This window comes from Panthera uncia, chromosome X, assembly GCF_023721935.1.
Source record: "Panthera uncia isolate 11264 chromosome X, Puncia_PCG_1.0, whole genome shotgun sequence".
Taxonomy (NCBI): Eukaryota; Metazoa; Chordata; class Mammalia; order Carnivora; family Felidae; genus Panthera; species Panthera uncia.
The window spans coordinates 42,517,503-42,531,920 of record NC_064817.1 but is presented as its reverse complement, the minus strand read 5'-3'; the positions used below and the strand labels follow the sequence as shown (position 1 = coordinate 42,531,920).

The following is a 14,418-nucleotide window of genomic DNA, read 5'->3' as shown; positions in this document are numbered from 1 at the left end:
AATAATACATTACAAAAACCATTCACCACAATCAAGTGGGATTTGTTTCTATGTTGCAAGGGTGGTTCAATATTCACAAATCAATCAACATTATACAGCTAATCAACAAGAGAAAGGATAAGAACCATACCTGATAATTTCAATAGACACAGAAAAAGCTTTGGACGAAGTACAACATCCATTCCTGATATTAAAAAAAAAAAACCTCAATAAAGCAGGTTTAGAGGGAACATAACTCAACATAATGAAGGTCATATATGAAAAACCCATAGCTAATATTATCCTTAAGAAAAACTGAGAGCTTTTCTGCTAAGGTCAGGAACAAGGCAAGGACGTCCACTCTCACCACCTTTATTCAACATAGTCCTGGAAGTCCTAGCCACAGCAATCAAACAGGAAAAAGAAATAAAAGGAATCCAAATCGTTAAGGGAGAAGTAAAACTTTCATTATTTGCAGATGACATGATATTCTATATAGAAAACCTGAACCACTCCACCAAAAAACTGCTAGAACTGATAAATTAATTCTGTAAAGTAACAGGATACAAAAATCAATGCACAGAAATCTCTTGCATTTCTAAACACCAAAGTGAAGTAGCAGAAAAATTAACAAAACCATCTCATTTACAGTTGCACCGAAAATAATAAGATACCTAGGAATAAACCTAACTAATGAGGTGAAAAACCTGTACTCTGAAAACCATAAAACACTGATGAAAGAAATTGAAGAGGACACAAAGAAGTGGAAAAACATTTCATGTTCATGGACTGGAAGAACAAATATTGTTAAGATGTCTATACTACCCATGGGGCACCTGGGTGGCTCCGTCAGTTGAGCATACGACTTTGGCTCAGGTCAGGATCCCACGGATTGTTCAAGCCCCGCATCAGGCTTGCTGCTGTTAGCAAGTGCAGAGCCCGCTTCAGATCCTCTGTCCCTCTCTCTCTGCCCTTCCCATGCTTGCATTCTCCCAAAACTAAATAAATATTTTTTTAAAAAGATGTCTATACTACCCAAAGCAATCTACACATTTAATGCAATCCCAATCAAGATGCCAATAGCATTTTTCACAGAACTAGAAGAAACAATCTTAAAATTTGTGTGGAACCACAAAAAGACCCTGAATAGTAAAAGCAACTTTGAAAAAGAAAAGCAAAGCTTGAGGCATCACAATTTCAGACTTTAAGTTTTATTACAAAAGTAGTGCTCACAACACTACTACACTAGTAGGTACTGGGGGTGCCTGGGTGGCTCAGTCAGTTGAGCATCTGACTCTTGATTTCACCTCAGGTCATGATCCCAGGGTTGTGGGATTGGGCCCCATGGCAGGCACCATGCTGAGCATGGAGACTGCTTGAGATTCTCTTCTCTCTCTCTCTTCCTCCCTCCCTCTCCCTCTCTCTCTCCTTCTCTCTCTCCCTTTCTCTCTCTGCCACTCCACCCTGCTCATGTTCTCTCTCTGTCTCTCAAATAAAAAATAAATACTTTAAAAAAAGACTGTATGGTACTGACACAAAAACAGACACATAGACCCACAACTATGTGGTCAATTAATCCTCAGCAAATCATGAAAGAATGGAAAATACAATGAGAAAAAGTCTCTTCAACATATGGTCTTGGGAAAACTGGACAGCAGCATGCAAAAGAATGAAACTGGACCACTTTCTCACACCACACACAAAAATAAATTCGAAATGGATTGAAGACCTTAATGTGAGACCTGAAACCATAAAAATCCTAAAAGAGAACACAGGCAGTAATTTCTTTGACGTTGGCTGTATCAACTTCTTTTTAGATAGGTCTCCTGAGGCAAGGGAAACAAAAGCAAAAATAAAGTATTACGACTCATCAAAATAAGAAGATTCTGCACAGTGAAGGAAAAAAATCAACAAAACTAAAAGGCAACCTACAGAACTGGAGCAGATATTTGCAAGTGACATATCTGATAAAGACTTAGCATCCAAAGTATACAAAGAACTTACAAAAATCAACACCCAAAAACAAATAATCCAATTACAAAATGAGAAGGAATAAACAGATATTTCTCCAAAGAAGACATCCAGATGGCCAACAGACAATGAAAAGATGTTCATTATCACTTATCATGAGGGAAATAGAAATCAAAACTACAATGAGATATCACTTTACACCTGTCAGAATAGCTAAAATCAACGACACAAGAAATAACAGGTTCTGTCAAGGATGTGAAGAAAAAGAACACACTTGCACAACTGGTGGGAATGCAAACTGGTGTAGCCACTCTGGAAAACAGTGTGGAGGTTCCTCAAAACATTAAAAATAGAACTACTTTATGATCTGGTAACGGCACTATGGGGTATTTACCCAAAGAATACAAGAACACTAATTCAAAGGGATACATGCACCTCTATGTTTATAGCAGCATTATTTATAATAGCCAAGATATCAAAGCAGCCCATGTGCCCATCGATGGATGAATGGAAAGGAAGATGTGGGGTATGTGTGTGTGTATATAAATTTATTATATTATTATATTATTTTATATATATATAAAATGTATTATAAATATATAGAATGGAATATTACTCAGCCAAGAAAAAAGAATGAAATGTTGCTATTTGCAAGACATGGATGGAGCTAGAGAGTATTATGCTAAGCAAAATAAGTCATACAGAGAAAGAAAAGTACCATATGATTTCACTCATGTGGAATTCAAGAAACAAAAAAAAATGAGCAAAGGGCAAAAAAGAAGAGAGACAGAAATTAAGAAACAGATTCTTAATTACAGATAACAAACTGATGGGTACCAGAGGGGAGGGGGATGGGAGGATGGGTTAAATATGTGATGGGGCTTAATGAGCATACCTGTAGTGATAAGGGCAGGGTATTGTAGGAAAGTGTGAATCACTGTATTGAATCACTATATTGTACTCCTGAAACTAATAGAACGCTGTATGTTAACTGGAATTAAAATAAAAACTTAAAAACCCACACATACACAAAATTATACATTACACAGCAATAAGAACAAGCTATTGATGCATGTAAAAAATTGGATGAATCTCAAAAATATTATGCTTAGTAAAAGAGAGCAGACTACAATAATACATCCTGTGTGATTCCATTTCAGATGTAGGTCAAGAACAGACAAAGCTAATCTATGTTGACAAAACTCAGAATATTAGTTACTTCTGGAGTGGGTGTGTACTGACTGTGAAGGCACATGAGCATTATTTTCAGTGGTGCTGGAAATGTTTCACATGTTGATCTGGGTGCTGATTACCTGGAACATTATACATATCTAAAAATTCATTGAGGGGCATCTGGGTGGCTCAGTTGGCTAAGCATCTGACTTCGGCTCAGGTCATGATCTCAAGGTTGGTGGGTTCGAGCCCTGCATCGGGCTCTGTGCTGACAGCTCAGAGCCTGGAGCCTGCTTCGGATTCTGTGTCTCCCTCTCTCTCTCTGCCCTCCCCCGTTCATTCTCTGTCTCTCTCTGTCTCAAAAATAAATAAACATTAAAAAAAAGTTTAAGGGCTCCTTGGTGGTTCAGTCGGTTGAGCATCTGACTTCAGCTCAGGTCATGATCTCACAGTCCATGGGTTCGAGCCCCGCATCAGGCTCTGTACTGACCGCTTGCTCAGAGCCTGGAGCCTGCTTCAGATTCTGTGTCTCCTTCTCTCTCTGCCCCACCCCCGCTCATGCTTTGTCTCACTCTGTTTCTCAAAAATAAATCAATGTAAAAAAAATAAAAAAAAAAAATAAAAATTAATTGAGACTTGTGCATTTTACTCTCTGTATATGTTATTCCTTAAGAATTTTTAAAATAAAGAGCACTAGACTACAGATTATATTTCTAAGGTAGGGACCAACAAGCACCCACTGTTTCTACATACTCATAGCTTTAATCAAGGCAAAGCATTTCACTTTAAAGGGCAATCATTCATGATAGGGCTATAATTTATGAATGTCCTCATTGTTCCTCTCTGCTTTGAGACAGTGCGTGTTCATAAAGTGAATGGTTTCAGTAGGAAATGAAAATGAAGACAAACACTTCATTTTTTAATCTGCCAACTGGTAATGGTGAAGAGTGTTTTTTTTTTTTAATCACCAACTCATTTCTATCCTGACATATCATAGAAATGGAATCAATCCCTTATCTAGTCTCAGAGACATCTACTTCTGCTCTGCCTATCCCAGATATATCTCTTTCTTGTGGTCCTCAGAATTGCTAATACCCACTGTGAGAACCAGAACTCCTGGTCAGGCCAAGGCCATATAGGCAACTATTTCTTCTTCAGGCATCAATCATTACTGCTTCCTACTGGATTGCCTATGAAGTTGGCTGTCTAATAAACTCTGCATTTCAGTGGTACAAGTGAGCAAAGAACCTTGCAACGGTGATATAGTAGAGAGTTCAGGGAAGACTGGGTGCAAGGAAGGAGAAGAAAGGCTATGGTAGTGTGTTAAAGACTTTGTTCCTGACTTCTAGAAGCAGTAACAGAATTCACTATATACAACCATGATATAAGCTTCCTTGTATAGGGTTAAAACAGTTGAAGACAAACCAGAAGATCCATATGATGGCCCCCAGCATTAAGATAGAACAGTGTGCAAATCTAGTGGGTGAGCCTACATGGGTGGAAACACCAAAAGTCTTTTTCATACCACCTAATATAAAACTGCTAGAAATAGGATATATTAACTTATCGGCATTTATGAACTGTACAATGAATGCTTATAAGAAATGTCCCAATTAAACCAAAAATGGACATTAAATTCCAGCAGATAACTAGAGAGAGATGGAAATAATTCTACTTGGATTAATGTAATCTTTATTTCTCCAGCATCAACCCATGGTTGATGTTAAAACTATTTAAGTTGACCCAAAGAATCTTTTTAACTTTCCAGCTGAATGCAAATGAGTTAGATACAGCCTTTCAGCCCAAGATGATGTGATTAACTATCCAGAATCTGAACCATCCCAAAGCCAGGTTCACTCAATAACTCATTGCTGGTTCCCTGAAGCCATTTATTTATAACCCATTATGCAAAAAGCCAAAGACAGTTTCTAAAGAGTGCACAAATCCAACATTAGTCATTTCTGACTGGAAAAAGACCAAAGGACTAACACCCTTCAGGAAAGGGACAAAATGCTGCCTCTGGAAACCACTCAGCTTGGTCTACTGTCTGGAAACCACTTGTCAAGCTTACTGGGCACCCGCATGCCTTCTACCAGATGTGGACAAAGGAAGAGGGAGTTTGCTTTCTATTTTCCAAAGCTTGGCCCCTGCATTCTGCTCCCAGAACATTGTTTGCCTCTGCCCAGGCCCCCTTTCTCCATCAGTGATTTTAATCTTTGGTCTTCACTGAGCACTCTGAACAGTGTTAGATGAAGAAGGAGGGAAAGGGACATTTAATTTCCTCCCATACTTCTGCATAACTGCTATCAAAGCCAACAGTTCCCACATAAATAACCTACCAAGGTATACATGTATGTTGCAAAGGCAATAACAATAATATGCTTTACTGACCCTAGGGTAGATCCAATTTTAAATTAAACTGGTCCACTTACTGCTGTTTTCACATAGTGTGCAAATCTGGGAACACATAAGCCATCACACCATTCTGTTCCAGGCTACTGTCCTGTTCACATGGTGACTGAGAAGTGACATATCTCTTACCCCGCCCAGCAAGATGTATCAAATAACATAAAACAAAACTGTGCTTCCGCAGTTGAAAAAAAGGGAGAGAAGATACAGTCAATTTTTTGTGTGTTAGTGGAGGGGAGGGACACTTACATCAGAGAGCATTTCCCTTTGCAATGCCAGGATTAGTCTGAGAAGCAAATGAAGCAAGACATGGTGGGCATTTGAGTTCAAGATCTGGGGAATTGATAAGAGTAAAGTAGTATAGAAATCTTTCTCCTGGTAGCAGGTTTGCTTTACAGGTTATGGCTGGATGAAAAGAACCAGCTTTTTAAATTATTATTTGAGTATAGTTGATGCACACTGTTACATTAGTTACATTAGGTGTCAGATGTACAACATCATTATTCAACATTTCTACATGTTATGCTGGGCTTACCACAAGTATAGCTACCATCTGTCACCATACAACACTATTACAAGAATATCGACCATATTCTCTATGCTATGCCTTATTCATTTCACAGCTGGAAGCCTCTACCTCCCATTCCCCTTCACCCATTTGGCCCACTCCACCACCACTACCTCCCCCCCACCTCCAGAAGATTTTTAGCTCCTGTCCCTGCTCATCCCCACTTTCTAATCTTAAACACAAGGATAGAACCCTGCATCTTCTCCTGTAATGGTTGACACCTTCTGACAGCAGATGCCACAAACCTTGGCACTGAAGATGTTCCTCATAGCCAAGGTCACTCTGGTGCCTTCCCTTCTTCCTCCAGACTTCTTATACCTCTCCCTAACCACTTCTCCTGAGTACACACTCTCTTCCATCCACACTTCTTTCCCCCGCCAGACATCTGAGCTTGTCTTGTCTGTCTTAGCCTCTCCTTCACCCCCCAGCAGTGCCTCTTCCTGGGGTTCTTATGGGCAAACATGAAGCACCCCTATCATTAACATCTGGCACTTATGTTCACTAATTAAATAAGACAGGGAGACCAAGGAAAGATTCTTGCAATTCAAATAGCAGAAGATTAGAAACACTACACAGTCTGGCCATGCCTGCCATTTTGGCCTCATTTCCTACACACACTGAAGTCATACTGAACTTTCTGTTCCTCAGAGAGGTCAAAGCCATCCTCATCTAGGACACTGGCCCTTGCATTTCTCTCTGTTGAGAACATTCTTTTTCTAGGTCCTTATGTAGCTCCTTTCATCATGCAAGGGTCAGTTTAAATGCTACCTCCATAGAGAGGCCTTCCCTGACCACCAATATAAAGTAGATGCCTTCTCTCTTTCCCCAGCCCTGATCCCCATCATTCTCCCTCACATTATCTTGTTTTATTTTCTTCACAGAATTTATCATTTTACATTAGCTCATTTATTTCTGGATATGTTTGCTTTCCAGCAGGATACCTACATTATAGTGGGAAACACAGACCATATTTTTATAGCTCTATCGCTGGCACCTACAAAAACAAATGTCTGTATTGAGCTGTGTAGTAGTTGCTCAATAAGTATTTGTTGAAAGTAGAATTGAAATAATTTCAGGATGTCATCCTACTCATTTGCCTGCTTCTGGACAAATAACATTTTCACTTCACTGATCATCTGACTGAGGTTCATGGATGTTCTGTGACTTGCACAAGATAGAGAATATATGAGGTTTAAGATATTTTCTTCTGTGAGGATGCAACAAAACATTTTTGCTTTCCATAGTTATATTGCTACTCATGATCCTTAACTAGCAATGCAAAGAGCTCTGGTTAAAGAGGGACTTTAAGTCACCAAGCCTTTTAAAAAGCATTATTATTATTGGCTCAGAGTATTCCAAAATAATTATCCTTTGAGCTAACTGTCTCCTGTTTGTGGTGAGTGCCCAGAGGTGACTGTTAGGCTCTTAATTTGATGGGAGGAATGAAGCTTTTAAGTAAACTTAGGTACATGGTAACAATATGTTGTCTTCATATAGGATTCTCCTTAGTTTTTAACATTCTCAGCCTTAAGAAGTTAATTTAAAACACACACAAGCCCTCACAAACAGACCATGAATACTGGGAGATTTAACTGCTCCCAGCATCTGGGAATTCAAAGTAACATCTACTCCACCTTCCTGTGTACAGACATTACAACAAGGCCCTTTCAGTCTACCATCCTGGAAAATTTTAAGAGCAAATCCAGACGATGGGTTTAAAACAGACTCTAATTTGATTTAGTGCTTAGTTAACCAATTCCTTCAGACCCCTAAAAAGGTGTATGATGGCAGGGGGTGGGGGGCTCACCAATGTCTGAATGGGAGTTTGCACTAACCCAATTTCATGTGACTATAGTTCCTTCCTTAACGGCCATTTGTTCAGTGTTTAAGCGCAGTTTAGTGTTTATGTATTTGTGAGGCTTTTCATATAAACAAATTCATGAGTCAGGGAAAAAAAATCCTTGGTCAAGGCAGGTTTCCTGATTTGGGGTTTGGATAATATAGCCACCATGATATGACTAAAAAGGTTTAACTGTAGAGTATGCATTTGGCACTAATGGACGCTAAGTGATAGGGAAGTTTTGTCAGGTCTGATTCAGATTACCTGTTGCTGCTGTGAATTATATGGAATTACACAAAGTATAATGGTTCTCTGGCAATTTGCCTTGGTTCAGTGCCAAGGCAGCTGATGCTTCAATCAAACTGCTCTCCCCACCCGCCACCCCAAGACAATTTCTGTTCCTGTCTGTGTCTTGAGTGTATCTGTGATGAAGCCCTCAATGACACCTTAATACAAATGCCAACTTTTTTTTTCTCTGTCACTTTCTCTTCCTTCTTTATGGCCAGGTCTATGAATTGCTTCTGCAGCTTTGCCAAGGCAAACTGCCTGGCTAGCCTTTATGAAGAGAAGACCTTTTAAGGTTTGATTAAAAGGGAGGAGCCAACAGTGAGAAGATGAGAACAGGACAAATAGGGGTTGGCCCTATCCCTTTCCTCTGCAGTGCCATCAGCTAGATCTAGGTCACCCTGATCAGCCTGCAGCGTGACCTAAGATAGCATCCCACACCATGCAAACAGTTCAGGAACACATCCCATCAAAGGCAGGTAACCCACCTGACAAAAGAGAATCCCATCGCATGGGCAAGTTACCTCCTCTCTTTAGGAACCCAACAGGCTCTGAGGCTGGACTTCTGCCACAGACTGTAGGCATCACTTTCACTGAGTTGGTACGGTGGACCAAGGCCAAGTCCCCAAACAAAAGCCAGACAAGTTCTCTGCAAACTTGCAAATCTGGCCTGTACAACTCTGAGGTGCAATCATTCTGTAGATGGCAAACATGCTGGGTCCAATTTTTAGCTCATGGATCCCTGTTCACCCCTGTCCCCCCACCCTCTACTAAAATTCATGTGGAGCTTCAGCACTATTAGTACCTCCTGCTTTTTGGCTAAGGTGATTTCTAGACTCCATGCCCAGCTGATTCTAAAGTCACATTTACCGGCCATACTAAGGACAAAGCTCATTTTAAAGAGACTAGCTGCCATTGAACCAGCAGGAGGGAAGGGAAGAAACCACAGGATTCCTACTCTGCACTGATTGCCACTAACTCATTTCAGCTGCTAAGGGGAGGCCCTGTTGGGGGAACTGGGAGAGGAAATGGGTTCCATGTACAGTCCACTTTAAATTGTTCACAATTGTGTGCTCAAAAATAGTCTCTACTAAACATTTAGCACGTCCATTAGCACAAGTCATAAAGCATTAGACTTTGCTGCACTGTTGGCCCAAACTGCCTAAGTTGCTTCCCTATGGCAAAAGATCATTAAATGGTTGGCAAGTCAGATATATGCAGGAAGGAAAAAGGAGCTCCAAGGATGGTTAAACCCGGGCCCAGGAAAGATGGTTTACTAGGTTTTTTTTATAAAGAACACATAAAGAACACAGAGGGTGAGGACCAGCTATTGTTAATTTTTATTGAAAGCAGAGCAAGGGAAAAGAAACTGAAATTGCAATGATGGGGACTTATGCTAGCAAGAAGGAAGAGCTTCCTGCCAGAGAAGGTAGGTAAATACTAGGCTGAGTGGTCGGTCAATGAAGGCTGTGGGATTTCCTTCTTTTGAGTGGCTCTTCTGTCTGGGCTATTTCTGTGTGGTATTTCCAGTGGGTGAGAGTGGAAGTAGGGAGGGGGAGGAAGAAAGAGAGGCAGCCAGAGGTCCAATTCAGTCCTTCTCAGGACTCCAAATCTCACATTTGTAACATACAAGGATCTATAATTGGGATCACTGAGAGATACCTAAAAAAAAAAAAAAGAAAGAAAAAAAAAGTAACAAGCAGCTTGTTGCTCATCTAAAATGTTTAGATTTACCCCAGCTTCTAGCCCTTTCCAAGAGCCAAGCTTTTGCCCTGGCCCCCACAATCTTAAGAAAGAAAGCAAAGACTTGGTTTTGGCTCCCTAGGGCCAGGCATATGGGAACAATCTTTTCTGAACCCAAAAGCAGGACATGGTCTGACAATTATATTTATGGGGACAAGAGGACATAATATGTGAAATCAGAGCTGTCCTAGGAAATACGGGACGTATGGTCTCCATGGCTACATATTATCTCTTTCTAAGGGTCCTGACACAGGAGGGAGTTAATTAAAACTATGCCATGTGGTTTGGGGCCTGGGTTCTTTCCTTGTCTGTGGCAAGATGAGTTAGAACTGTGAAAAAAACAGGATCATCATAAGCCAAGCACAAATTCTTGCTGTGTAGTTTGGAGAAGCAGGTAGTGTATATATTCTCCTCCCTAGCATCCCCCAACTCTAAAACTTAGCAGGAACAGGCACATGCTACACAGGGGCTGTCCATTCTCACTCAACTCTAAATAATGCCAAAGGGTTATGGAGGGGAAGAAATGTGGTCTCACACAAGGGATCCTATTCATTCATTCATTCATTCATTCAAGCAGTGGTTCTCAAAAGTGTAGTTTCTGAATCAGCAACAGCATCTCCAGGGAGCTTATTAGCAATGTAAATTTCCAGGGGACACCTGGGTGGCTCAGCCGGGTAAGTATCTGACTCTTGGTTTCGGCTAAGAGCATGATCTCACGGTTCAGGAGTTCAAGCCCCATGTTGGGCTCTGCACTGACAGTGCAGAGCCTGCTTGAAATTCTCTCCATCTCTCTCTGTCCCTCCCACGACTCTCTCCCTCCCTCTCTCTCTCTCTCTCAAAATAAATAAACTTAAAAAAAAGAAATGCAAATTTCCAGGACCCACTCTAGGTCTACAGAGTCACAAACTCTGGTGGGGGGTGGGACAGCAATATGTGTTTTAATCCGTTGGGGGGCAATTCTGATAAACTTTAAATTGTGAAAATCCCTAGATAAAAAGTCCTAGTGACAATGCTCACACTGCCAACCAGCAACAGTACCATTAACCAAAAGGACCAAAGCCACAGGCATGTTTGGTAGGCCCATCATTATCTCTGCCAATTCAACCTATAATGCCTCTCACAGTCCCCAAATCATGGAATAGCCAGATTCTTACTAAATACCAAATTACTAAAATCCTGGGTTTCCAGGAGGTAACACAGCTTATCTGCTCCAATACGCCTTTTTAAAATAGGCGAAAGGTCCTTTTGGTTATCTAAATCCTACTCAGGTACACACTCTCCTTTGAGTGTTGTGTGTATATTTCAGCTCTTAGCCCTGATCTGAGTTTCAATGAACTGAGTGGAGTTCATGGTGAGGACAAAGCTGGAAACATTTTATGTTTAGCAGCATTATTTTTACTTTTAAACAAACACAGATGAAAGAGTCCCTGCTGAAAAAAGCAGCCATTAATGCTAGCATTTGTGCATTTAATGACATTAAATCACAATAAAATAAATTTATTGTTTCACCTCAGTTTAAACTGATAAAGTTAATTGCCGTAATCAACAGGCAATCTTTCACAAATGTTTACTTGAAAGGAGAAGAAATGCTTCCAGGTGAAATTTATCAAAGTGAAAGGCCCTAAAGGACCAAATCTTGTTAAATGCCACCTGGTTCTCCCCCAGAGTATCAGTCAATTAAAGAAAAGCAATTTCAACACAGCTTCCCAGTTAGAATCATTGATGACTTCTGGCTGCCAACAGAGCCGCTGGTTCAATTGGGGAAGTTGCACAGCATTTAAGAACATATATGAGGGAAATTTCTGGGTTGACGGTGATGTTCTTTTCTTTTTAATGGTTATTTATTTTTGAGAGAGGAAGAGGAAGGGAGACAGAGTGTGAGCAGGAGAGGGCAAAGAGAGAGGGAGACATGGAATCCAAAGCAGGCTCCAGGCTCTGCACTGTCAGCACAGAACCCGACTCGGGGCTCAAACTCATGAACCTTGAGACCAGGACCTGAGCTGAAGTCCAACACTTAACCAACTGAGCCACCCAAGCACCCCAATAGTGACGTCCTATATACTGATAGGGACTTGGGATATACAGGGGCAGCTTGTGTCAAAACTCACCCAAAGATTTATTAAAAGTTTGTGCCTTTCATCGTATGTAAATTTTACCTCAAAAGAAAAAAGAAAGAACTGTAAACAAAAGAACTGTAAACAAATGGTAGTGATATGCATGCTGAAATATTTATAGGGACCTGTACTGATGTCCTCAATTTACTTTGAAATGTACCAGAAAATAATAGGGAGTAATGAATAGACAGAGGGAATCAATAAATGAATAGATAATGTGATAAAGCAAATATAGTAAAATGTTAGTAATAGAATCTAAATGATGGGCATATAAGTGTTTAATGTAAAATTCTTTAAACTTTTCTCTATGTTTGAAAATTTTGTTATGAAGTGTCAGAAACATAAACAGGAAAGAAAAATACTACTGGATATAATTGTCAGAAATACCTTTCATTAATTTATTCATTTCACAAATAATATACATGAGATGAAACTAGTATGTGCTAGGCACTAGTTCAAATCCTGGCTCTGCCATTTAGTAGTATTAACCTTGGGCAAGTCACTCCATCTCTCTGAAACTTGCTTCTTTCTCTGTTAAATGGGGAGAATAACAACACCTTCCTCACAGACTGGTTATTGTTGGAATTACATTAAAATTGCTGAGCTCTTAATGAGAACTATATTGAGTAGGGAACTCTCAATGAAATGCTTCTTGTTCCTCACTCCCTTGAGACCCACAGTGTTTCAACCTTGGAAGTCCTTTTAGGACAGCTTCAACTTAATTGCTGAGCACTTTTTGTTTCTTGGAAATTGTTTGCAGCTTGGGCCAAGACCTTAGATTATGGTGTTTGTATAGGACTCAAATGTTTTTAACTGATTAGTCTGATATTCAACCATGTTTTGGATTGCAAACTCCCTTTTGCAAAAAAATAAACAAAAAAGCTAGAAAGCAACTTATTTTTTTGAATGGAGTAGAAGACAAATTTAAGAAAAATAGTGAAGTTGGAATGTGGTCTAAGGTAATTCTGCTACACCCATTTGAACCCACGGTCAAAATCCTTTATAGTTAGCTCACTTGTTCATCCTCTCCTACAGCTCTGGCATCTTTTCCAGCTCCTGGATGAGTCCCAAAAGAAAAGGAGCCCCACCATCTGGAGAAAGTGTACACCCCTTCTTGGTTTCTGTTTATTTTCTGGAAGATTCTCTCAGCCCTCTTCCACTTAATGCAGATCACATCATTCACTAACTGGTGTGCAAGAGGTGAAGTGTTCCACTTTTTAAGGCCAGGCCCCTGCAAGTGGTTGCCTCTGGCTTTTGTGAGTCCCCTCATTGGTCTGGGGCAACAGAGAAAACAACTGTGTCCCTCAGGAAAGTACTGTCAAACTTTGGGCCTGGCGGTGCAACCTGAGAACAGGCAGGTGGCTAGGTACCTCAGGAGGTAATAAAGCACAGAGTCTGCCAAAGAGCAGAAATTTGGGCCTGAGAAGCTGTCCAGGAGAGTGCTTTATGAGCCTACTGAACAGCAATACTCTTCATAGCACAGGAAACCATGTACCAAAAGCACAGCAGACTTTCTAGTGGTCAAATCCAATCAGACTCTAATTAAGATATTGTAGGAGGCAGCCTTGGGCAGCAAAGATCTCTACAGAAGAGTGATCAGAAAGGCCTCTCATTCATTTATTCCACAAACAATATACATGAGCTGGGACTCTACTATGTGCTAGGCCATATTTTAAATCTTAGTTCTGCCACTTAGTAGAAGTATGACCTTGGGCAAGACATTGTCACTGGGACTCAACATTTACCCCTGAGGTTTGGTTCAAGGATTAGATTCTACAGACTTTATATACCCTATCACCATAGCACCTCCATCAGGGCTTTACACAGTTCAAGGAATGGATAAGGTCAATGAGAACAGTATGTGAATAAACTAAAAGCTTGCTTTATATGTAAAGTATATCTTGTTTTAAAAAATGCACAAAAACCATTTATAAATATAGTTTTATTTATCATTTATTTTTAATGGATATAATTTATTGTCAAATTGGCTTACATATAACACCCAGTGCTCATCCCAAGTGCCCTCCTCAATGCCATCACTCATTTTCCCTCTCCCCCACCTCCCAATCCACCCTTAGTTTGTTCTCTGTATTTAAGAGTCTCTTGTGGTTTGTCTCCCTCACTCTCTGTTTGTATCTATTTTTTCCCCCTTCCCCTCCCCTATGGTCTTCTGTTTAGTTTCTCAAGATCCACATATGAGTGAAAACATATATCTGTCCTTCTCTGACTGACTTATTTCACTCAGCATAATACCTTCCGGTTCCATCCACGTTGCTGTAAATGGCATGATTTATTTTTATTTTATTTTATTTTATTTTATTTTATTTTATTTTATT

At 40.1% G+C, this 14,418-nt stretch overlaps 1 pseudogene; it reads right to left on the bottom strand.

Annotated features, from left to right (window-relative positions):
• Positions 1–6,273: 6,273 nt before the first annotated feature.
• Positions 6,274–14,418, bottom strand: part of LOC125931293 (dynactin subunit 6-like) — a 14,338-nt pseudogene continuing 6,193 nt past the window's right edge.